Genomic DNA, 26,616 nt, shown 5'->3' on the forward strand with positions numbered 1-26,616 from the left:
TTTTACACATTCTTTCAATATCTGCATCCAAACTCGGCCACCAAAAATAACTGCGAGCTATAAAGCCTTTGATTTATTTATTGCTAAATGGCTCAAATGAATTTCGGCTAATAATGCGCTACGTAATTTCGTGGGAATTACCATTCTATAACCCCATACTATACAGTCGTATTCCAAATGTAATTGATCTTTCTTATTTACAAAAGGTAAAAATTCATCCCCTATATCTTTCCGATCCGGCCAGCCGTGTAAGCAATAGCTGTAAACTTTACTCAGAACTGGATCTATTCTAGTTTGCATTTTAATTTGTTTATGATTTATTGGTGGAAATTCTTGTAAATAGAATAAATAACCCATATCGACGATCTCCTCATGTTTATGTTTTAACGGCAACCGCGACAATGCGTCCGCGATTATGTTCTCTTTGGAATTTATAAATTCAATTGAATATTGATAGGTCGATACGATAAGAATGTTTTCGACAATAAGAATGTTTTCCTCTGCTTCTTGTACAGCGCGACGAAATTTATAACGTTCTGCTATTTCCGACGGTTTCGGATTAAAATGTTTTTTCATTTTTACTACTAAATCTTCAAATTTCTCATCTTCCGGTTTCTTAGGACTGCATAAATCCCTAATATATACAGGTTGTCCCGTTAAGCGTACGGAGCGGCTGTATCTCTAGAACGTTAAGGCCTAGAGGTTTGGGAAAAAAATCCTTATAAGCAAAGTGACCAAGAGAAATAGCTGGAAATTATTTTGAAGTTTGTAAGTCGACCGCTAGGGGGCGTAACTGCCATTGAGAAACATAAAGTTCCCGCTATCTCAGAAACTTAGACGATGAGCTATAACTTTGACAACATCATTTAATAGCTTGTATAATACCGCATCGCTTTTGTTTAGCGATATTTCTCATATTTGTAATAATAAGGGAGGGGGAGACCAATGCGTTTTCATATGTTTCAATTTTAATATCTCCTAGACCATTCAACCGATTTGAATATTTTCGGTGTTGTTTGAAAGAGCATTTTATCCTCTTTTTAAAAATATTTTCAGTAAGACCGTTTGCTTTAAAACAAATGAGCTAGAGGGCGTTATCTGCAGCGATTACATATTTTTGTGATTTTTGAAGAAAAGTTAAATGGAACGATACTATTTACTTCACAGACCCTTAGTCACCTTAAATTTATTTGCTAAATTTTAGTGAAAACCGGATCTCGATATCGCCATCCGTTCTCGAATTATAGAAGAAAATGTTAAAAACTCGAGTGCCATCAATCAGATCCAGTTACTTCATCGACAAAAACAAATTACATAACCATGGCAACTGTAAACATGTCATTTACTAACGCAGAAGCGTATGATAGAGCGTATGATGATTTATTTTTAATGTTTTGAATACGATGCAACTGCATTGCAAAAATGTGCAATGCAATTACGACAAAGAAAGACATTTTTCTCTAGAAGTGTTTTTAAGATTGACTTAGCGATTACGGAAAACTGGCAACGTGTAGCCCATTCAGACATCTCTATGAATTCGTAAATCACATTGGTGCGCAATGTGATCCCACATAATCTGGGAACTCCGAAAACAATTGTCCACAAGATTTCTCAAGAGAATAATATCTCCACCACGTTGTTTTACATCAGGCCTTAACAGATACCGATTATGATAACAGACTGAACTATTACCATTGACTTTTAAATATGATTTAGGCAAATCCAAACCTTTTATCACAAATGTTATGGATGCATGAAGCATCTGTCCACAAGCTGATGTAAACTTGCATAATATGCATTCTTGGTTCGAGCAAAACCCACATTGCTTTCACCCCTTTATCTATTGGGTAGACTAAACGACCTGACTTTTCAAGAAAAACCAATAACCAGGGAAAATATGACAAAACACTAAATACCAGTAGAAACGTGTCCAGGGCCGAGACTTAAGCTGCGCTTTTTTTTCGTCGAAACTAGATTAAATAAATGCATCGAGGTTTATGGAAGGCATTTCGTACATTAGTGAGTTATTTTTGCCAAAAATTTAAGTTATTCTAAGTGTTTTAGTTTATTTTGTTTTATTATCATTGTTGATGTTTCATTGATTCGTTGGCTTTTCAACACGCCTTAAAAGTAGTTTTGAAGCAGTTCTAAGCTTGGATAACGTGTGAGGGAAGGTTCTAGATAATAAAAAATTTTGTTCTCTCTTATTTGTTTCCTAAGGTAACTTGATCCGATTATGATATACGAATTTTTAACATTTTCTTTTATAATTCGAGAATAGATGGAGATATCGAGATGCGGTTTTCACTAATATTTAGCAAATTTTATGGTGATTAATGATCTGTGAAGTAAATAGTACCGTTCCATTTAACTTTTTTTCAAAAATCACAAAAATATGGAACCGCTGCAGATAACGCCCTCTAGCTTATTTGTTTTAAACCAAGCGGTCTTACTGAATGTATCTTTTAAAAGAGCATGAAATGCTCTTTCAAACAAGACCAAAACTATTAAAATCGGTTGAATGGTCCAGGAGATATTAAAATGTAAACATTTGAAAACGCATTGGCCTCCCCCTCCCTTATTATGACAGATATGAGAAATAACGCAAAACAAAAGCGATGCGGTATTATCCAAGCTACTAAATGATGTTGTCAAAGTTATAGCTCATCGTCTAACTTTCTGAGATAGCGGGAATTTTATGTTTCTCTATGGCAGTTACGCCCCCTAGCGGTCAAATTACGAACTTCAAAATAATTTCCAGGTATTTCTCTTGCCCACTTTGCTTATAAGGATTTTTTTCCCAAACCTCTAGGCCTTACCGTTGTTGAGCTACAGCCGCTCCGTACGCTTAACGGGACACCTGTATGAAGATTCTGCCCCCATTACCGTAATTAACATGGCCGTTTGAGTTCCGGTTTTATTTCATTTGCTTTAAAAAATTGACGCACACGTGCGATATAAGATGTCCAGTTCCCATTTCTTACATCGAATTCTTCAATTCTTCCTGTTGTCATTCTTGATGTTAACTTTATTTTCACTTTTTATAATTTTTATCCTCGTCGCCACTTGCTACGTCTTTACTCAATAAAAGTACGAAGATGTGTTCAACTAAATAATTTATTTGGAAATAAAACTGGTTTCCCAAATTTACATCTTTTAAATGTATAAACAGTATACACAACACGCAAACTCAACGCTAAGATGCAAAACAAGTCAAATTAAATTCTATAAATCTATAACAATTATGTTTCTACTATTGTTTATTGATGTCCAATTCACAATTTTACCTAATTTTTCAGGTCTAGCAATTCCATCAAGGGAAGAAGCTGCCGCGAGGGTAGAACGGAAAACACAATGCAAGTTTTGTATAGGTAGTGAGAGGCCTTCAAAGATACTTATGAACTGTTTTATTGCATCTGTGGCGACCACAGGATGCAGCACTGCTGTGTGCGAATCTACATTTTCAACTTTGACTGCAATCAATAGGCCTCAGAGGCTCTCAATGGGTCATGAAAGAATGGCAGGCATGGCATGGTAAGTCAGTTGATCTCAATGAAGTCCCCTCCCGGAAATTAAGTACTACCTCACTCACTCAGTCATATTCAACAAGTACAGTGAAAATCGATTTACCAGATCAGATCAAGTAAAATTTTTACTTACGCCCTACCTGTAACCACCGTTGTCCTACTTTAAATTCAACTCTAGATACGGCCCTGTCCATAATGGCAGGAAATGTAAGTAACACTCAACGTACAACATCTTGAGTCATCTTCATTCGATCATTAAGACATTTTTTTAATTGAATAACATTTAATTAACCTTCAAATCAAAAGCGAAACATAACCTAAATTTTAAACGTCAAAAGAAAATTGTCACCAACACGAACTTAGTGATTTTTTCCTTAACCAACCTAATGTCATTTTGACGTTTCGGTCGATTTATAAAGAATTATATTTTTAAATTATTAAATTTGTATTGATTAAGGAAAAAAGTGGAAAAATCGAATCTTAATGATATCTCTAAAAGATTAAATTAGGTTTATAAACTAGATTTTTTTGAATCAAACTGATTTGTTTTTAAATGTTTCTAATACCATTTTCTAGTAAATATCGACGTTTTTGTTTTAATTTCTTTAAGTAACATGCTATTTACCACACACCAATATGTTCTTCCCCTTCAATTCGATTCGAAATAATCGATTTGAATTTTCCTTCAGCTATTAAAGTTGATGAGAACTTGCGCTAATAAAACTTTTTAATTACGTTAAAATCCCAGCGAAAATTTTATATTTTAAATGATTGCTAAAAGAATTTTCCCTAAAGAGAACTAAAGTTGCAGCTCACCGAATCTTAAGAATCCTAAAAAAATGATTTTAATTTCTTACCTTCCCGTTCAATCCAAATGCCCTTTCAGGACATGTGGTCTTCAATAAGTTGCATTATTTCGTATCCATTTTAGATCTTTTTAAATCTGAAAGAAAAAAAATAGTAATTAATGGTAATCCTAGCTATAATTTTTGTTAAGCTGCTTCACACTTTTTTATTTATTTAGGTCATGGTTAAAAGAATTTATTCAGATCAATGAAAACCAAACAAACAACTAAAGTATAAGCGATAAAAAAAAAGAAAAGGTCGTAAATTTTCGATGATGATAATAATAAAATGTTAGGTTCATTTGCAGTTAGTTTGGTTTTTATAGACCCAAGCAAAAAAAAATATATAGGGAGAGAGCTCCGGATCTATTTCCGAGACATTTTTCAGCCTGCCATTAAATTGTACGTTGTATATTTGGCTTGTTTCCAGATCATATGCCACGACTCTTTATTTATTTCAATTGTGAACCCGAACCTATTTCCCTTTCCAATTTCAATTCTAATACAATCGAAGTTTCTAAGTCAAAGAGTAAGTTATTTTCTGTTGTATTGTGTTGGTATTCACCATTGCATCATATTTAATTCAATGATAACACGTGTTCATCATTGATCGTTCCAATCATGGCACGATTAAAACTGTTTACTTTTACTTTTTAGTTTGACTCTTTTAAATTTCGATTTATTTTTCAAGGTAAATGTAAATTAAGTGAAAATTATGTCAAAACCAGGTCAAAATCAGGTCAAAATCGGGTTAAAACTGGGTTAAAACAGGGTCAAAGGTATAACAACAACCTTCTTGGTCATAATTTTTAACTCACAATCAGTCGCGTGACCAAATTCAACTGGTTTATAAATCGATTCAACAGTATTAAATAAAAATTCTTTTTATTTTAAAATGTTTAAATTTAAATTTTAACATAAAAAAATTGATTTCAAAGAGTTATCTTTCGTGGTGAATTTTCTATGAAGGTGTATCTTGAGGTAATGAGGTTCTTACATCCCGTAAAGTTCTTGAAAATCTTGAGTGCCACACTCACTTTTAAGAGCGGCATCATTCGCGCGCTTTTATACTCCTAATTGCTGCCGCGTTAAAAACGATTTATTTTTTTTTTGCGACATTATACGGCTCACTTCCGTTTTCCGTTCGATCTGTTTTTGCCGTTGGAATCCCGACGCCGACAACATCGAGACTCCAGTCGTCGAGGCGCCGTTTAGACCCACTTTCTACTCGGGCGACGATCAATTGTGATGAACACTTCTGGAATATCTCGAAAACATCTCGAATGATACGAAATGAAGAGACTTTATGGATTTTATTTTATTTTGTTAAATGATTTTCGAGATTTATTAGAAAGTTTTTATGTAATATGGGGGTTATTTTATAGAAAGTGTGGAGTACTGGATGGTTAAGTATCGATTGCGGGAGATATAAATAGAGTTTGGGTTAATATTAATTTTATTTTCTGTACAATAACACGAATTATCCTTTTCAAAACATTCTCGATCGATTTCTTAAAACGCGAAAATCTTTTGCTAAATATTGCCAAATGTAAGTTATTTTAAAACTTCAAGTTCTTTAAATAACTCATTGAACATTATCCAAAACGACACAAATATCCAGAATTGAAAAAGATACAAATTAAAATTCTATTTGTAAGGAATGAAAAAATATAATATAGAATCAACAAGCCTCTATCGTTCAATTCATTCAAATTTGATATGCAGAAATTGATTCAAAAATAACAACATAAAGTTTCCTTTATTTTCTAATAATGTGTAACGCTGGGATTAATTTTAAATATTGCTTTTAAGTTTATGTAATCGATGAACCGTTAAAGTTACATGATCGCAACGTTCTTCGTTGTCTTTTTTATAATACAGTGAAAGCTCTCCTTACGGACAGCTCTAATAAGCGGACATCTCTTATAAGCGGACAAAAATCTTGGAACCAACCCCAAACCTATATTTTCATGTACATATTTATTTCCCATAAACGGACGCTCTAATAAACGGACGCGGACACTATTTTTCTTTACATAACGGGCAAAAATTTCTAATAAACGGACGCGTAGGTAACTAAAGACACACATCAAAGTAATCTGTAATAGATATTTACCGACATGTGTTCGGGGATTCCTCGTTTTACGAGTTCCGCTTGTTAACGAATCCCAAAACATTAGTACATAGTTATTATTAGTTTGTTCGTTTCGGTGTAACGTGCGTTGAAATGGCTTCCAATGTGGTAAAGAAAAAGATGCTTATGTTAAAGGAGAAAATGGAAATAGTGTGTTTATTAGATAAAGAAAAGTTGTCAGTTCGTGATATTGCTAAAAAATTTAAAATCGGGAAAACACAAGCGGCAAAAATAATCAAAGATAACGAAAAGATTCGAAAGAAATGGCAGTCTGGAGTCAGTGTAAAAACTTTTTGAGTAGTGAGGGTTCAAAGATCGACAAAGCCTGTTTCGAATGGTTTGTGAAAGCTAAAAATCAAAATATTGCCATATCAGGATCATTCGTAAAGAAAAAAGCAAAAGAAATTGCAGAAAGATTAGGAGTGCGTACCTTTAAAGCGTCTGATGGGTGGTTACAAAAGTGGCGTTTGAGAAATAATGTTGCATTTAAGTGTATCTCCGGAGAAGCACCAGATGTAAATGAAGAGGGCATTAATGAATTTATGAAAAAATTACCGACCTTCTTACTAGGCTATCGACCAGAGGACATTTTCAACGCAGATGAAAGTGGGCTCTTTTTTCGTGCATTACCACATAAAACTTTAGCTTTAAAGTCGGAAAAATGCACAGGAGGAAAACTGTTCAAGGAACGATTAACGTGTACGTTTTGTTCTGTGTAAATAGTGTAGGTGAAAAAGAGGAGTTGCTAGTTATTGGAAAGTCGGCACGTCCCCGAGCATTAAAAAATGTTGCTCCCGAGGATTTACCGGCTATCTGGAAATCAAACAAAAATGCATGGATGACACGAGACATTATGACGGAGTGGTTAAGTAATTTCGATAAAAACATGGGTATAAAAAAAAGAAAAATCATTTTATTTCTTGATAATGCCACTTCACATCGACATGACTTAAAATTAAAAAATATAAAAATTATTTTTTTACCTCCTAATGCAACATCTGTCTGCCAGCCGTTAGATCAGGGTATCATACGCAATTTTAAATTTTATTATCGCGATTTAATAGTGAGTCACCTATTATCAAAAATATATTTCGCAGAATCGGCTTCTAAATTATCAAAATCTATTGACATATTAGAGAGCTTGTACTTTATAAAATCTGCGTGGCAGAAGGTCACTCCAAAGACAATTAGAAATTGTTTTAAAAAAGCTGGATTTCTGATGGATCAAGGAAGTTCAACTGACAGTAACTACGATGTTGAAGATAATTTGCCACTTGCGAGACTAGCTGATTTGTTTAAATGTAGTAAAAGACTGGGAATAGATAATGTAAAAACAGCAGAACGTCGATATAGAAGATAATGACTTGGAATTTTCGGTAGTCACAAAAAATGTTGAAAATGAGACAGAAGAGGAAGAGAATGAACAGGTAGAGGTGGAGGAGGACGAGGAACGTAATCCAATCACATCTTATAAAGAAGCATTGAATGTAATTTCCAAACTAAAATCATTCGTGAAAAATGATTTAGAAACACATATTGAACGTTCTCTATAATTACAAAGAGAAACTTCATTGCTGCAAAGCAGTATGCTAGATTTTATTCAAACGAAAAATAAATAGTTTTAGTTTTAAGTTTACCTTTTTTATGTATGAACATTCGTTTTTAACAAAAAAAAATTAAAATATAAAAAAAAGTTTGTTTTATTAAAGCGAAATTTTCGAAAACTGATCAAAATAATACATGTATGTGTATGTACTTTAATTTGAGTAGTCTTTTCTCATAAGCGGACATCTCTGATAAGCGGACAAAAGTAACGGAACCGTCACTGTCCGCTTATTAGAGCTTTCACTGTAATAATAATAATAATGATTTTATTTCACCCAAAAATTTACATTTCTAAATAAAGAATTACGGAAACAGTAATGTATACAAAAATACGTAAGGAAGCGGTAAAACAACAAAAAAAACTACTCTATAGCTAATACTTAAAAAAAAAAAAAATAAAAACTGAACACTCTATCACCACGATCCAAGTGAAAACATGCAATGTCGCCCGTGTAGACCCATACCATATAGAAAAATAGAATAGAGTCCAATAGAACAATATTTTTTTTTCTTTATAAAATCTGAATTGAAACATGCTGGAGAGAATTAGTTAAATCACTGTTGGTTCTGCTGCAAGCGTAGAGATAAGAACATCGACCTCGGAAACCGGGACAGCGGAAGCAACTTGATATCATCAGGGATACCATTGTGCACGCTGGCTATCTGATAACTGAAACATCTCTTGAAAATTTCCGTTTTATGCGCCGGAGGGGTAAGAAGATCTTTAAATCTTAAGTTCAGATGATGTACAGTCGTGATCTTGGGAAATGCACACTCAAGGTCAAGCGCTGTTGTGAGATCCGACATGCCGCTGGCTAAAAGGGCTGAGCCGAGCGCCCACGAGTCAAGAGTTCGTGTGCGCTCCGCTCAGCCCGTTTAGCCAGCGGCATGTCGGATCTCACAACAGCGCTTGACCTTGAGTGTGCATTTCCCAAGATCACGACTGTACATCAGTTCGATAGCATACTCTGTCCAACAAATACTCAGGTGTTTTTGAGGTTAAAACTCTATGATAAAAAACGGCACAGAGAAGCTGCCTACGTCTATCCATGTTCAACCACCCCAATGTGGCCAATTTATGTGATATATGATCATACTTCCTAATACCAAAAATGGCGCCATACACTACATCGACAAAATTAAATCGAGATAAAACCAGCGATTGGCATAACGTTGCTTTGGTGTAAGAGCCCAGTATGTGTCGACAGGGGTAAAAAGCTTTTAATTTAGCATAAGCCTCTTGGAGAACATAAAAAATATGTTTGCTAAATCTTAAATCAGTTTCAAGGTGGAGTCCAAGGTTACGAGCCTCAGAAACCACCAGGAGAAGTTGTCCATTTATATTTATATTAACGCAGTCGGAGTATTTTTGAACGTCACCCCTTCGACCGAAGACCATAACCTTTGACTTACTGGGATTCAATCTAAGGTTAAACCTTTCTGCAAGCTGACAAAAAGCAGCCAATTCCCTGTTGATCACAACTAAGATTATCATCAAAATTATCTGGAGGAAATGAAAGATACACTTGCGTGTCGTCTGCATATAAATAAATGTTACAAATATGAAAAACATTAATAAGATGAGCTGTATAAATAGAAAACAGTAGTGGTGATAATATTGATCCCTGGGCAACTCCTGATCCTAGTATCATCAATGAGGACGATTCATTATGCAATAGTACATATTGTTTGCGATCCAATAAATAGCTTCAAAGCAAGTTAATTGCAGATTCCGCCAAAACGGATCGTTGCAGTGTAGATAGTAGTAATGAATGACAAACAGTGTCGAAAGCCTTACTGAAATCTAAGATGATCAACACTGTAAGGAACCCATCATCAGTAGCTCTCAGGATATCATCCGTAATCGCCGAAAGGGCGGTCACACAACTATACCCCTGCCGAAACCCCGATTGCACCGCTAGTAGAATATTGTTATCCTGCACATGTAGTTTTAGTTGGGACCATAATATCATTCCGCCGCAATTTTATGGCAAGATGGAAAGGTTGATTGCTCAGTTGAGGTATTAATCAAATGTGCAATAAATTTTGACAGAAGTGGTCCCTACTTCTAATGCCTTTCGACCCATCAGCCTAACGTCATTTCTGCTGAAAATCCTTGAAAAAGTTCTGGAACGATATATCCGTACGGTGCCATTGGTATCTGGTCCACTGAGTCACCACCAGTATGCTTATCAAGCGGGAAAATCAGCAGAATTGGCTCTACACAACTTAGTTGGTAGAGTATCCAGGACGCTGCAGGATAAAGAAATCTTGGTTTGTGCGTTTCTGGATATAGAGGGAGCATTCAACAACGCAATACCACAATCTCTTGAAACAGCTGCTCTTGACAGGGGAGTGGAAGCAACTATAGCGGGTTGGATCCGCAATATGCTAGATAGTAGAATAGTTTCTACTTCACTCCACGGTGATACGATACGCTTCAGGCCGGGAGGTGGCTGCCCGCAGGGAGGGGTGTTATCTTCCCTGCTTTGGTCCCTCCTAGTTGACGATCTGATTGCGATAGTCGAAGCCGTTGGTGTCGAAATACAAGCTTATGCTGATGACATTGTCGTTATGATCAAAGGAACCTGTTTGCCGAGGATATCTAAAGTCCTCCAGGTGGCCCTAGATACCATTTGCGCTTGGTGTAAGGGAGAGAACCTCTCAATAAACCCGCAAAAGACAATTGTTGAGCCCTTCACCAGGAAGCGAAAGATGGATGGACTAATCCGCCCAACTATCCAAGGTGAAGAAATTCCTTTCTCAAAGGAAGTCAAATATCTAGGAGTAATCCTAGACAAAACCCTGTCATGGAATGGACATTTGCAGGGAGGTTTGCACAAAGCTAGACTATCCTTGTGGACTTGTCGCAGTCTTTGTGGAAAAAATTGGGGTCTTACCCCTGAAAGACTGTACTTTCTCTATGTGACTGTGGTTAGACCTATGATCACGTACGGAGCAGCAGCCTGGTATAGGAAAGTCCGACAGACTTCAGTTATCAGTAAACTTTCACGAATTCAACGAGTAGCTGGATTGGCAATCTCTGGTGCGATAGGCACAACGCCAACTCTAGCAATGGAGGTTCTGCTTGGCCTATCTCCTCTGCATTTGCATATAGAGAAAGTGGCTAGAACAACCATTTACAGATTTAAGCAATATGCTCAAAACTGTTCCGACATGTCCTACCAATGGGCTGCGGAAGACATTATAAACACTGATACTGTGCTATCAATGCCGTCAGATTTGGCGGTATCACTATCAGTGATTAATGCTCGATACCAGATTGTACTGCCTGAGCGGCAGTCCTGGATCGTAAATGAAAATTCTCTGGTTCGGGCAGACATTTGCTTGTACACAGATGGATCAAAAACGCCTGAAGGGGTAGGAGCAGGAGTATACTGCCAGACACCTCGAATTAAGCAAGCCTACAGCCCGGGTACGTACTGTACTGTATTCCAGGCGGAAGTATTTGCTATTGACATGGGAGCTAAAATCCTTCTTGAAAGAGGGGTGAAGAACATGACAATACGAATTTTCTCAGACAGTCAAGCCGCTCTCCAGGCGCTGCAAGCTGTGAAAACGGTGTCGGCTCTGGTTAATGATTGTAAGAGAACATTAAACACACTGAGTTGTGCTAACAGAGTCTCTCTGATCTGGGTCCCGGGTCACTCTGGGGTTGCTGACAATGAAGCGGCAGATAAGCTAGCACGAGATGGCAGCGCTGAAGCGTTTGTGGGACCGGAACCAGCAGTTGGTGTATCATTTGCGATGGCCAAATATAGGATTGGACTGTGGGCTGAAGAGAGACTTCGCCTACTGTGGACCAGTTCTCCTGGAATGAGACATGCTAAGGTGTTTATTAACATCGCCACTGTCAAACCCGGGAATATTTTAGGACTTGCCCGTAGTAGCATAAAAGTTCTAATGGGTGTTTTTACTGGGCACTGCCGATTAAAAGCACACCTCAACTTGTTGGGTTTAGCCGACGATGTTGAATGCCGACTATGTGCGGAGGAAGCAGAGACGGTTGAGCATGTTTTATGCCACTGCCCTGCCGTCAACCGTATCAGATTCTCGATTTTTGGGTCGCAGTTTATCTCCTCAAAAGATCTGAATGACCTTTCGCCGGCAAGGTATTAATGTTCGTTAAGAGCATTGGACTGCACGGTGAAATTTGATAACGATATCTATCGGGGTACAATAGATCCTTAGGGTCGTGGTGCAAGGTTGGTTGGTCCGCCTACCCGATATGTATTCTATGTAATGTAATGTAATGTAATACCCCTGCCGAAACCCCGATTGCACCGCTAGTAGAATATTGTTATCCTGCACATGTAGTTTTAGTTGGGACCATAATCTCATTCCGCCGCAATTTTATGGCAAGATGGAAAGGTTGATTGCTCAATTGAGGTATTAATCAAATGTGCAATAAATTTTGACAGAAATGGACATGAAATTTTCAGAATTTGTAAGGGATTCCATCGAAGCCCACTGCACTAGATTTTAATTCATTTAAAGTGGTTATCACCATGGATTCCGTAACTATGTTAAATTTAAAAGAGGTATTTGAATTCAGGAAAAGATCCAAGAAGTCTTTCGCGCCATCAAGATCATTGGTGTGTGGTTGCGAAATTGAGTTAATGAAGTGATGATTCAAATCTTCAGCTCGACACAATGATTCTGGAATTTCACACTCCTTATTACGACACAAGCGAATAGTACGAAACGCTCTCCATGCAGCAGTCGAATCACCGTTAATGCGTTAATGTAATTCTTTTTAAGAAATTTGATTTGGGATGTAATCGCGGATCCGTTTGAATTTACACAGACTAGAATCACGCTTCTTCATCAAGTGCTTGATTTCCGGAGCTGTATTTTTTAGTTATACGAGCAGTCCGAAATGGTGCATATAAATCAAGAAGAGTGGTCATGTTTGAATTAAAGAACATAACTTTATCATCTATAGATCTCAGGTGGTAAATGTTTCGCCAGGGAATTGAGCGTAAACTATCGTAAAATGCAACATGATTAAAATCTGAGAAATCTCGATATAGATTTAAGGATTGCCGCCGGTTTAATTTTCTGTAGTACTAAAATGCAGAAAATTAGTTCGTGATCAGAAATATCAGGTGTATGTACAATTCCGGAGTCGATTATTATATCTTCATTGCTCACTAAGATTAGATCAATAAGAGAAAAAGAAAACTGGGTTATGCGGGTTGGTTCAGAGATTATATTATGCAAACCAAATATTTCTATCGTGTGCAGCAGCTCTCGAGCATCCCCGCCATCCGGCCTCAAAAGGTCAATGTTCAGATATCCTATCAGAAGGAGAAATGAACTGGTAACAATTCCCATTTCAAGAAAGACGTATATAGAAACAAACTCCCCTTCATTAAATTTGGGTCTTAACGAGCGCACTTTCAGAGGCCCACACCGGAGATTCCGTGACATCAAACCTAAGTAATACTATGTATAACTAAAAATAACAAATAACATAATCCTAATCAATTTATTTGAAAACCCCTATTTGTAAATTAACAAAATAATGACGGAGAAACGGCAAAAGCAAGAAAAAAATATATATAACTAGACTTATTTACGCTTAAATATACAGGGTGAGTCAGAAAGAATGGGAAATTCGAATACCGGAGATACTAGACACCAAAATATGATGATTTAACCTAACATCTCTTATACAAATGTCAGTGGTTTTCGAGGCACAGGGTGTTTAAAGTTAAATTCTTATTTCGAAATTTCTTGATAATTTTGAAGCTTTTTGTACTATTAGCATAAAATTTGGTAGTTTTATGTTTGCAAGCATGAGAAATACGAATTTGAACTTGTTTTGTTATTGCTCGTAGAGGGCGCTCACTCAGACAAACAATGTCCTTAACACCAATAGCCGCTTATTAGATTTGGACCCTATTGTGGTCGAAGATCGCCATAATCCCGCACTTCAAATGATATTTTCTTGTTTAGAATCTACTCGCCTGAATTTCAAGCTACATCGAGTGTGCCTACTTATAACTTTAAGCGAGTGATTTTTTCAATTTTTTACAATTTGTTAAGCTCTACAGATTGGTCAATAATTTATAATGAAACGGATGTGGAGGTTGTTTGCGCAACATTTTATGAGCTCATTTATAAAGCATGTGATATCGCTGTGCCAAAATTTGGATTTTTGCAGCATAAAAATAAATACCCGCTCTGGTTCACAAAAGACTTTAGAGAGGTTCTTCGGGTTAAAGGAAGCATACATACATAAGAAATATAAAAAGGATCGAACAGCTTATTATTTGGATTTATTCAAGCATCAACGAATGCTCACCAAAACTATGATAAACGCTGCTTGCAAAAAGACTAATTAAGAACCCACACGAACAATTGGGAGACTGTAAAATATTAATTTTGTTTAGATGGGCACGGTAACATCCATGGCCGCATTTCAGCCTGACAATAGTTGAAAAGAAATTTCTAGAAACGTCACGCCCACTATACCATTGATAGTAAAGTATACGAGGATTAACTCGAATGTACTGCGTCTGCCTGTGCTGATATTTTGATGACAGTGTCTGCACCAGTCCTCCTTTACAAGTTTCTCCCTGCAGATAGATAAAACCTCAGAAGAAGAAAGTTCGTTTTTGACAAGCTTATCTACTTGCTCATTATGGACAAAACCAGCGTGAGCCTTCACCCATAAAAGTTTTACCACATGGCCTTGACCATTCAACCTAGTGACATTGTTCAAAATTTCCACTATAACAGGCTGGTATTTCGAGAAGTGTTTCCTGTGTTTTATAGATAGTAGGACACTTTTTGAATCGATATATAATATACTAACGTTACTATTTGGGCGTATATTTCTATCTATATATTTTAAGGCCTCTAAAATTGCTGAAGCTTCCGCCGCAAAAATACTAGTGGACGGATTAAGTTTAAAACTGGCATGGTAATCAAAAGTAGGTATCAAAAAAGCACAACCAACACCACCACTTGCAAATTTGGAAGCATCAATATAAACAATCAAACTAGTCTCTATCCCCTGCAGGGTTTCAACAAACAATTCTTTATTATCCCATACATCATTCCCATATGGAGGAATAATCACTTGATGCGAGCCAAAGTACTCAAAAAAGGACGTACTTAGAAAAACAAAACGTTTCAAAACAGAAAGTAGGCGGGGGGAGAGAAACTTGAACGCAGCGACAAGGGGGGGGGGATTAGGTCTGTTTTTCCAGAACCTACCCGTGACCTCCACTGCTAACTTAACGACCTTAGCCTGAAACGTTTTATGGTTCGGACAGTTTAACCATCTGCTTCGTCGACAAGAAATTGCATCTGAAGTTAAGTGGGGGTTCTATAGCTTCAACGTTAAGCGTTTCAATAGGAGTAGACTTCATTGCGCCTAAACAAATCCGAAGCGTTTTGCTCTGAATAACCCGAATGCGCTCAAACTGATTTATCCTCGCGCTACCGTATACAGTACATCCAAAGTCCAAATGCGACCAAATTCAACTTTTATAGAAATTATGTGCCGTCTGGAAATCTGCGCCCCACTTTATTTTCACAAAAATACGGAATATGTTTATCATTTTCTCACATTTCCCGATAATGTAATCAATATGTCTCCGCCATGTTAATTTGTTATCTATCATAATCCCTAAATATCTTATACAATTCTCAATGGGAAAGATGATATCATTTAGCCTTATGTTACCTGAAGATTGGCTGCAAGAGTCATCCCGTTATCCTCTATCCACCTCTTTAGAATACTGACTGTGTTTGTAAGATTGTGAATGAGATCTTCTAAAGTCTTTTTAGATGATACAAGGCAAAAATCGTCAGCATATTGAATGATTTTGGCTGTAATCCCCAAGCGCTCATGAAAATCGATGGAATAAATATTGAAAAGAACCGGACTGAGAATAGAACCTTGAGGCACACCAAGAGAGAGTGTCCTAGGACCGATTAAATTACCTCTGTGATCTCGGACATAAATATCTCGATCGCGAAAGATGTTTATAATACTACGTGCCACTTTAGCTGGAAGTCCCAGAGAGTTCATCTTTTGCTCCAATAAGTCCAGGTTTACCGAATTATATGCGCTTTTCAAATTAAGAAACAAACTGGCGCAATATTGATTTTTTGAAAAAGCAAGTTGCACCTCGGTAACCAAATCTGCTACTGCTCCCAGCGAACTAAACGATTTTCTGAAGCCATGTTGTTGACAAGGCAGGATCTTATTTTGATCTAGCCACCATTCAAGGCGCGCTTTTATTAATCGCTCATATGTTTTCAAAAAACACGAGAGTAATAAAATAGGCCGGAAAGAATCTGCCTCACAAGACGGGCCATTCTTTGGTATGGACACAACCACAATACTCTTGAATTCCCTGACATAATTACCTGTAGCCCACATCTCATTATAGACGCCCAACAAAAAATGCTTCACGTCCAGAGGAAGACGTTCTATAAGATCGTAGGTGATGATCAATACCAGGCGCTGTAGATTTGCGAAGTAAAAAAGTATTTTGCAGCTCGTGGGAGGTATGGGTCAGTACTAAGCGAAAGGGTATTGCACACAAAGGAGGGAGTCAATGAATTCAGAAAATCTTGCAGCCTATCCTCACTAATAAGAAAAGATCTATTGTCAGGCAACCCAGAAAATCTTCGAATATTATCCCATACTTCTTTTGCAAGTGTAGTTCTATTTAAACTACTGCAATAATTTTTCCATTTATTCCGTTTCTTTGCCTTCAGAAATCGTTTGACGTAGGCCATAGTCTCTTGCACCTTAACATAATTATCCAGGATTGGGAGCTGTTTGTACACTTTAATTACAACTTTCCTCTCTTTAATAACTTTAGTGCACTCTTCATCCCACCAAGGCGGTGACGTTTTGGATGTCCTTCTGTATGGTCGCCTACATACAAAAACACAATTGGCTGCTTCGGTCATCAGCCTAACTAAATAAGAATAACGATCATGAAGAGGAAGATGAATTTTTGTAAAATCAAACCTTTCTGCTATAGTTCTTGTAAAATCATTTAATTTTTTTTTGTTCTAGGTTAAATTGTTTGAGATAAAGAAACGGATTTTGATACTGAACAAAAATAGGAAACTGATCAAAAGTAAAGGAGTCCTCCAAAACCTCCCACCTTACTTTGTGAGCTATGTCGCTATGTAAAATAGTGACGTCGACAGCAGAGGCACCCTCCCCCGGCCTAGTTATACGGGTAGGAGATCCGAGATTACAGTATAGAAGTTCGTGGTAATCTATAAACTTCAAAAGCATGATTATTCTTAGCAGAACCAAACGCAGTATGGTGTGCATTAAAGTCACCGCCTATCAAGAGGGGAGCAGAAATAGAGAACAGTATATGGTAATCATCGCATTGCATATTAGCTCCATCTTGCCGATAAACCGAGCAAATGAAAATGTCTAAATCAGCTAATTGAATTCCACAAACATTTAAGTTCTGAACATTTAGTTGACAATTCATGTTATTAAACCTTATAGATTTGCGAAAAAAAACGCCGCGCCACCATAACCATCCGCTCTGTCGTCTCGAATAATATTGTAACCTTTAAACTTAACTATCGTGTCAGGGTTAAACCAGGTTTCAGAAATAAGTGCAACATCAATGTCGAAATCAAAAAGGAATTGCTCCAAAGAAGTAAGTTAATTAAAAAGTAAGTTTTCTTTCTTTGAGCACACCGACTGCGCATTCCATTGCATAATCTTAATTGGAGGCATAAAAAATTAATAAGTAGAATAATCAGAAAAACAGTCATCTTGCGATCCACACCTTGAGCCAGCATTAGATGAACTACCTTTCTACCGTAGTTTTTTAAGTAGCCGTTTTAAACGAGATTTAACTCTTACTGGTGCAGTGGGACAAAAAATAAACCACCTAAATTTTCACCCAACTGACGCAATGGTCTATAATGTAGACCACCAATTCAAAATTATTTTCCTACTTTCGCAGCCGCGAAAATTGAAGTAGATGAAGATATAAATACCAATATTGATATTTATTCCAGTGAAAATGATTCAGATGACAAGAAACCTTTATCTGTACTTCAAGCAAGACTTAAAAAAAAATTAACTACAGTTATCAATAAAATAACCAGCTCAAATCCGACACCATATTCTCTGTTTCAACTATTTTTAGGTTTTTCAGGCAAACTTGAAGAACAAATGTATATTAGAAAACATTACAGGAGAACGACGTGCGGAGAAATAAATGCCTTTTTAGGAATCAATTTACTTATGGGGATCAAGCATTGGCCAAGTTACAAAGATTATTGGTCCAGTGCACCAGATCTAGGTGATTCTTACATTAGCTCTCTTATGACGCAAAAAAGATTTGGTTGACTATTAGGACACTTGCATATCAATCATTACTCTGCTATGCCTAATAGTGATTCGGAATATTTTGACGGTCTTTATAAAGTATGGCCGTTGTTAGATCATTTAGAAAAAGCTTTTAAGTACTATTGTCTTTTATCAAGTGAAGTATTAGCCTTGGACGAGTCGATGATCAAATTTAAAGGTAGAAATGTGCTAAAACAGTATATGCCTAAGAAACTTCTGCGATAAGTCGGGATGCTGTTTGAAATTCGGTCCACTTCTATTTTTCATCTTCATCAATGACATTACGGACTCCATTGATAGCGGTAAACTAGTTTTTGCTGATGACCTAAAAATTTTTACCTCAGTTCACTCTTCAGCGGATAGTGTTATTCTTCAGAATGGTTTCGATAGTGTTATCGAGTGGTGCGCGAATAACCGATTGTCTCTAAATGTGTCGAAGTGCGCCGTTGTTTCCTACACCAGAAGTTCGCTGATAAACACAAAGTACTGTATCGGTAATGAAGTCTTGCGGTGCACTAATAATATTAGAGACTCGGGGGTAACTTTTGATTCAAAACTAACATTCATAGACCATGCAACTAATATGTGCGCGAAATGTTATCGAACTTATGGTTTTATATATCGCAATTGTAAAGAATTTTCAACCGTCGGCCTTCTTACTATTTTTAATGCTCTGATTCGTTCGGGCCTTGAATATGTGTCTTTGATTTGGCAACCTTTTTATGCTGTACATGTTAATTTATTAAAGCGCTTTCAAAGATTATTCTTAAAGTTTTTGTCTTACCAAATTGACCAAATATATCCCCTTAGAGGTATTGATTACAGTATATTACTGAACCGATTTAATGTAGTGTCACTGTCAACACGTAGAATAACAATCGCTGTGAGATTTATGTATGGTTTACTTCACGGTTTGATTGACTGTTCACAGATTTTATACATGATCAATTTTAACGTACCAAGACTTAACGTTATATCAACGCGTGTTTTCTATTGCAACTTCAATAGAACAGTGTTGTCTCAACGCTCTACAGTGTCGTTGATGTGTAGTTATTATAACCAGATTTCCGCTGAATGCGACATTTTTACCGATACTTGGTCATTCATTAACAATAAAATCATAAATCACTTCACAATTATTAATCGCTAATATACCTTTTCGCCTTGATTGCCATTCACTATACAATATGTCCCCGGATCGAGTTACAAAGAGAAAAAGTTTTTGTTACTGATTTTTCAAACTTATCTCAGCATAAATAATGCGTCGGATATGTTCAAACTACTAAGTCGCATGAATTTTATACTCTAACTATAAAAGTTAACTAATTATTCCAATTTTTATGTAAAAATTGGACTTTTTTCTAAATTGAAAATTGAAATTGAAGTTCAATTTATATGTAACCATAGAAACCATAAAACTTACAACTTATGTTGGTGAGATTAAGTCTTTTCATACGATGTTAACTGTGAAAGACAGAATTTATTTAGTACTGTACTATGTTACTAGTGAATCATGTTTTCGTGTAGCTATACAAAAATTCCAGCAAAAAGATCCGGACACAAGAATATCTCCTGTGGGGCTCGCAAACTGATGAAAAAAGATTTGGAAACGGGTTCTGTATTATCCGTAAAGAGGCAGACAAAGAGACTAAATGAGGAAGACGCTGCTTTTCAGATAGCTTTTCAATAAATGACATTGTTTCTTCCCAGCATTGTCGTTATTGGAGCGATGTAAATCCAATTACCCTTAAATTTTATACACTCAATGTACTTTCAGCAAGACAGTTGCCCAGCTTAACATTCACACATTGTGCCAAATGGTTAAATTTACAATTTCGTCAAAAATGGATTGAACAAAATGGTTCTATTTGATGGCCAGCACGTAGTCCTGATCTTACAATTATGGAGTTTTATTTTTGGGGACGATTGAAACAAATTGTTTACAGTGGACCATTACAAGATGATGCAGAACTATTAAAACTAAGAATGATTAAAGCGATAGAATCTCTACCACTGGCGAAAATTCCTACTTCTTATAACATCATTTCCCACTGGCTTATTGAATCAGGCTGATTGTCGATGCGCTCAAGAAGAGAACTTCATACTCTAACTTATTATCATAAATTGATTACTACTAAAACCCCTACATATTTGTACAATAAGATTTTTTTCAGGTGCGATATTCACAATCCTGAAACTAGATTTAGGTGCTGCATAGACCCGCCTCGACACAGAATGTCACTTTTCCAAAGATCTTTTTCTTTTCATATATATAAGTCATACGGTAGCATTGGTGACGAGTTGAGGAATCTCGGTGTTAATTGTTTTAAAAAACATTTGAGGGCACGGTTACTTGGAGAGCAGGTGACTACTGTTTCTGGCAGTGACCGGTAAGTCACAGTTTTGCTGCGAATATTTCTTTACTTTATTTAAGATATTGATTTCTTCCTTTTTTAATTTTTTGTAGAGTTAAGGATTATGATGTATTTCATATCTCTCTAATAATTGTCAAGGCTTGGATTGAAAATCAGTTGGTATACAACTGAATCTTTGCCTCGTGATTGCACTATTTCTTTTTCTCTTGTTATTGTTCTTTTTTTTTTTATATTATTATTTTATTTTATTTTTATTTGGTGTAATACTTTACTGTAGTACATTATTTTATTAATTATCTCATTATCTTTTTATTACAATTTGTTTTTACTTTTATTTTTGTAATCAATTATTTATAATTATTTTTCATTTTTCCTGATGAATGTGCAATAAAGGCTATTATTATTATTATTATTATTATAAAGCATTTAGAACTCGTCTTCAAATGTGTGCCGAATTGGGAGGGAATTTGTTTGAATGAGGATTTGTTCACTTACAAATAAATAATATTTATTATTTACATAGTGTGTTATTACATAAATTTACATTTAAAATATTTTATTCAATTAGCCATATTTTAATTTGATTTGTCCGTATATTTTTCACTAACAAAGTTGTAACTTTTATTTTATATTATTGGTTTCTATGGTTACATTAACTATAAATTTTTAATTTAGGAAAAGTATAATTTTTACATAAAAATGGGAATAATTAGTTAACTTCTATAGTTAGAATATAAAGTTCGTGCGATTTAGTGGTTTGAACATATCCGACGCATTATGTATGGTGAGATAAGTTTGAAAAATCAGTAATAAATTTTTTTTTCCTCTTTGTAACTCGATCCGGGGACATACTGTATATGTGCAGGACTTCAGGAACTTACCTCCTAAAATGTACCATTTTCAAGATACAGGCTGATGAAATTTAATAAAAAAAATCTTTTTTTTTTGCGAATATCTCCGGAAACGTTTATCATACAGAAAACAGCATCCAATTATCCAATTAAAAGTCAAGCTCTTGTGTATTTACCCCCGAAACAAAGTCCAATTTTTACATAAAAACGGGAATAATTAGTTAACTTCTATAGTTAGAATATAAAATTTGTGCGATTTAGTGGTTTGAACATATCCGACGCATTATTTATGCTGAGATAAGTTTGAAAAATCAGTAATACATTTTTTTTTCGTTTTTGTAACTCGATCCGGGGACATACTGTATGTATAATACTATTCTTCCATTTTGATATATTCATATATCCTACAATTGTTATCATTACTACCTATTGTTTTTTGTATATTACTACATTTGTATTTTTTTTTTCTTTTTGTATTCCTGTAATTGGGTGGAGACCCGTTGGAATAAAGCATTTATTATTAAGTTTCTAATATTATTCCGATGACACATCCAAAAATATTTTATGGATGTAAAACTTTTGAACGTTTGGAACAAGCCATAGATGTTATTGTGCTGTAAGATAATCTTATGGATGTCGAATATTACGATGATGATGTTATGGCTGATACTAATTTTATCCCAAAAGATATTCCTGGTACCGTTGAAATCATCAACGAAATCGATGCAGATGACCAAGTTGAAGAACCTGTAGGACATTTAGCAAAAAAGTATGCTGAATTTCAAAGACCGAAATGGGTAAAGTTTCGTCCAAATTACACAAATATAACTATTACTTCCGACGATGTTATCAATGAAAACTTGCGGAAAATACAAACCGATTTGAAAAACATATTCGCCAGATTTTTGAAACATTTCTAACGGATGAAATTATTTCGTATGTATGTGAACAGACAGTTATAATATAACTGTCTGATTCGCCCACTGTATTTTTTACTCTTCTTGTTATTGACTGTTCTAGTGATTTCGTTGAAATAAAATCCGACTGCGACATTCGTTTTATCGAAAATGTATTTCTTCTTCTACACTTTTCTATTATTTGCTTTTTTTATTTTCATTTCTACCAACCCAAAATAACGGTCATTCGGTAGAAAGGGATGACCTGATACCAGAAATTTGTGATCTACAGTTTCAATATTATTATTTGATGACTGAGCAATTTTCATCCATGTCAATTAGTGGTAGAACGGATATTCGGCAACTATCCAGTATCCGGCCTATCCGGCCAGTTTTTAAAATACGGATAGTTACCAAATATTCGGCTTTGGCCTATTACTTAAAAACCTATTACTTAGTACTCAACCATTCACAGGAATTAGTATCTCTTTTAGATGATAGACAGTGCAGATAATAATCAAGTTCAACCCCAATAGGACTTTTTTTCATTGAATACAACTTTATTTATCATTAGCCTCCATCATTAACCTCATTGTAACAATACCGATACGATATAAAAAATCTCTTGTTGCAGTTTCGTCTAGTTTTCTTCCCTTCGCTTGTAATTCATTATCACATTCATTAATAATAGAACTGTCGCTGTTATCACTTTCGATCATTAATTAAAGTATCCTCTTTTTAATGCAAAAAGCCGTTTTGAAAAATCATTTTCAGTTCTTGAGATATGAATTTTTGAAATGATCGACAATTTTTTCGAATTTTGCAATTTTCACCGATTAAGTTTTAAAACTTCGTACAAAATTCATTTCTTGGAATATGAGCTCGAAAATTTCCCAAAAGTGTTAATAAAAGTGTCTTCTTTCCAATGAACCAACCCATTTTGAAAAATACCTTTTAGTTTTTGAAAAAACAATATTTGAAGTTTTGATAAAATTTTCGATGTTGCAATTTTCATCGATAACTTTCAAAATTCGCTATAAAATTAATTTCTTCAAGGATCCTTGTGGAAATATCATCAATTATTAATTAAAGTATCCTCTTTTTAATGCAAAAAGCCGTTTCGAAAAATCGCTTTTAGTTTTTGAGAAGTAAATTTTTGAAATGATCGACAATTTTTTCGAATTTTGCAATTTTCGCCGATTAAGTTTTAAAAATTCGTATAAAATCCATTTCTTGGAATATGAGTTTGAAAATTTCCCAAAAGTGGTAATAAAAGTGTCTTCTTTCCAATGAACCAACCCATTTTGAAAAATACCTTTTAGTTTTTGAGAAAACAATATTTGAAGTTTTTATAAAATTTTGGATGTTGCAATTTTTATTGATATCACTCAAAATTCGCTATAAAATTAATTTCTTGAAGGATCCTTGTGGAAATATCAGCAATCATTAATTAAAGTGTCCTCTTTTTAATGCAACAAGCCGTTTTGAAAAATCACATTTAGTTCTTGAGAAATACATTTTTGAAGTGATCGACAATTTTTTCGAATTTTGCAATTTTCACCGATTAAGTTTTAAAACTTCGTACAAAATTCAGTTCTTGGAATATAAGTATGAAAATTTCCCAAAGTGTTAATAAAAGTGTCCTCTTTCCAATGAACCAACCCGTTTTGAAAAATAGCTTTTAGTTTTTGAGAAAATAATATTTGAAGTTTTGATAAAATTTTCGATGTTGCAATTTTCATTGATAACATTCAAAATTCGCTATAAAATTAATTTCTTGAAGGATCCTTGTGGAAATATCACCAATTATTAATTAAAATGTCTTCTTTTTAATGCAATAATCCGTTTTGAAAAATCACTTATAGTTCTTAAGAAATAAATTTTTTAAGTAATCGATAATTTTTTCGAATTTTGCAATTTTCGCCCATTAAGCTTTAAAAATTCGTATAAAATCCATTTCTTGGAATATGAGTTTGAAAATTTCCCAAAAGTGTTGATAAAAGTGTCTTCTTTCCAATGAACCAACCCATTTTGAAAAATACCTTTTAGTTTTTAAGAAAACAATATTTGAAGTTTTGATAAAATTTTCGATGTTGCAATTTTCATCGATAACTTTCAAAATTCGCTATAAAATTCATTTCTTGAAGGATACATGTGGAAATATCACCAATTATTAATTAAAGTATCCTTTTTTTAGAGTTGCTTCGGTAGTTAAATCAGTATCAAAAAAGTTCATTTTGTATCTTGGATCCAAATAAGTTGACATATCTTATTAGCTTTCTTATTAGTTTCATTTTTATTCAAATATCGCAATAATGTGGCAATATAGGGTATCACTTCAGAAATGCACCAGAAATTATAACCATCATGGCCGGATAGATATGGCGGTATCCGGCTTTTTGCAAAATCACTATCCGTTTCATCACTAATGATTTTGGCCTGAACAAGCATCACTCTAAACTATTACGTGTTTTTGAGTAGTTATATCCTCCATATGCGCTAAAATTCATGATGCTACTTCCTCTGCACTTCTTGAATCTGTAGTTCCATCCCATACATACATCTTGACATTGTCATCTTGGAAATTATGGAAACCCAAGTTCTATACGTACATATTTTGCTTATTATATTTCCTTTAGAATTTTCTTTTGCTTTTTTCTGGTCCTCTGCAAGACAGTTCCTAGCTCGTTCGGCATTTTGTAAATGTACATCATGACTATCTCTAAGATGTAATTTTTCTTCCTCATTATTGCATGCATCGAGGAGCATGGAAATTTAAATTAAATTCAGTATTAAATATTTTCCTGTAGATGCATTCCTTAACAAAGGGTTGTTTATTTGCCTCACATTTCTCTATATACAGGCTATACATTTTACGAATATCTAAAGCAGGACTCAAATATTTTCGACCAGGAGTGTGGCGAGCTCTTTGTAGTGGTTCTCATATGCTGGGAAATTTAAAGTATGTTCTCGTACAGTTTTTATCTTAATTTCATCTGTTTTTCGCGAAGATCCAGGCATTTTCCCACGGCGATCAGTTCCAGGTGTTTTAGCATTCAGAGCACGAGTTAACCGTGCTACAGAAATGTTATAGGTGTCTAAAAAAAGTTACTTATTATTTCTTGACAGAAAATACTTGTAACTGCATTTTCTCATAGGTCTTTCAAAAGTTCTGGGCCGCCTTTGTTTTATTAATCGTTGATGAACTGCAGTATACGGATATAGATACTGGGTTTCAAAATCTTTTAGTTTTCAGAAATTATCAAAATTAGATTTTCTTTCATTATTCTACGCGATCTAAACATTTTTTTGAGCAAAAGCAATCCTTATTTTCAAGAATTTTGGCACTCACAATTATTAGTCTTAATGTTTCTGATATTTTATACGTAACTACCTTCATTTCTTGCCTGTTTTCTTTTCTTATCTTTTTCTATCTGCACCATTTATGTTATTTTACCTTGGGTTTCTAAATTTACAGTGCCGTCTTGGTACGATTCATCTGAAGATGATAATTGTCATCTTAAGAACAACTGCACTAACTTTGGCAAGAGAAATCCCCAAAGTGATAATTACAACAGATTCGCGAAGCACATCGAGGTTCGTATTAAGAGCACAAACCTTAAAAAGACATCACGTCCTTATATCAGTAAAGCTTTAAGTCTATTATATTTGCAATATCTGAAAGATATTGATATTATAGTGGTATGGGGTATCGGGACATATGGAAGTGAGTGGAAATGAAAAAACTGACGAATTGGTGAACAGGGAACACCAGGAGAAGGTTTATAGAGTGAAAATCTATGGCAAAGAATTATATCGGCAGATATTGATGACATAAACCATCAATGGGAACAAGAGTGGACTAGAAGCAACTCATCTAAATGGATTAGGTACGCTATATGCCAAAAAAGTTCCCTTTATGTCACGCCAGTTCGCCTATCAGCTTAAAATTGGAATTAAAGAGACCCCACATTGCGAATGTGGCGAAGAGGGTGACCTAGA

General features: G+C 35.2%; 1 protein-coding gene and 1 pseudogene across 12 annotated transcripts in view; one reads left to right on the forward strand and one right to left on the reverse strand.

Moving 5' to 3' along the window:
- LOC111419987 (pH-sensitive chloride channel 1) overlaps positions 1–26,616 on the reverse strand; it is a 115,103-nt gene that overhangs the window by 81,400 nt on the left and 7,087 nt on the right. For all 12 annotated transcript variants that reach the window (XM_071194835.1, XM_071194837.1, XM_071194836.1 and 9 more), the window contains exon 2: positions 4,385–4,470. The gene's annotated coding sequence lies outside the window, so the exon portion shown is untranslated. The remainder of the gene's footprint in view (positions 1–4,384; positions 4,471–26,616) is intronic.
- LOC139429344 (tigger transposable element-derived protein 6-like) lies at positions 6,603–8,059 on the forward strand (annotated as a pseudogene).

This window comes from Onthophagus taurus, chromosome 3, assembly GCF_036711975.1.
Source record: "Onthophagus taurus isolate NC chromosome 3, IU_Otau_3.0, whole genome shotgun sequence".
In the NCBI taxonomy this organism is placed as follows: Eukaryota; Metazoa; Arthropoda; class Insecta; order Coleoptera; family Scarabaeidae; genus Onthophagus; species Onthophagus taurus.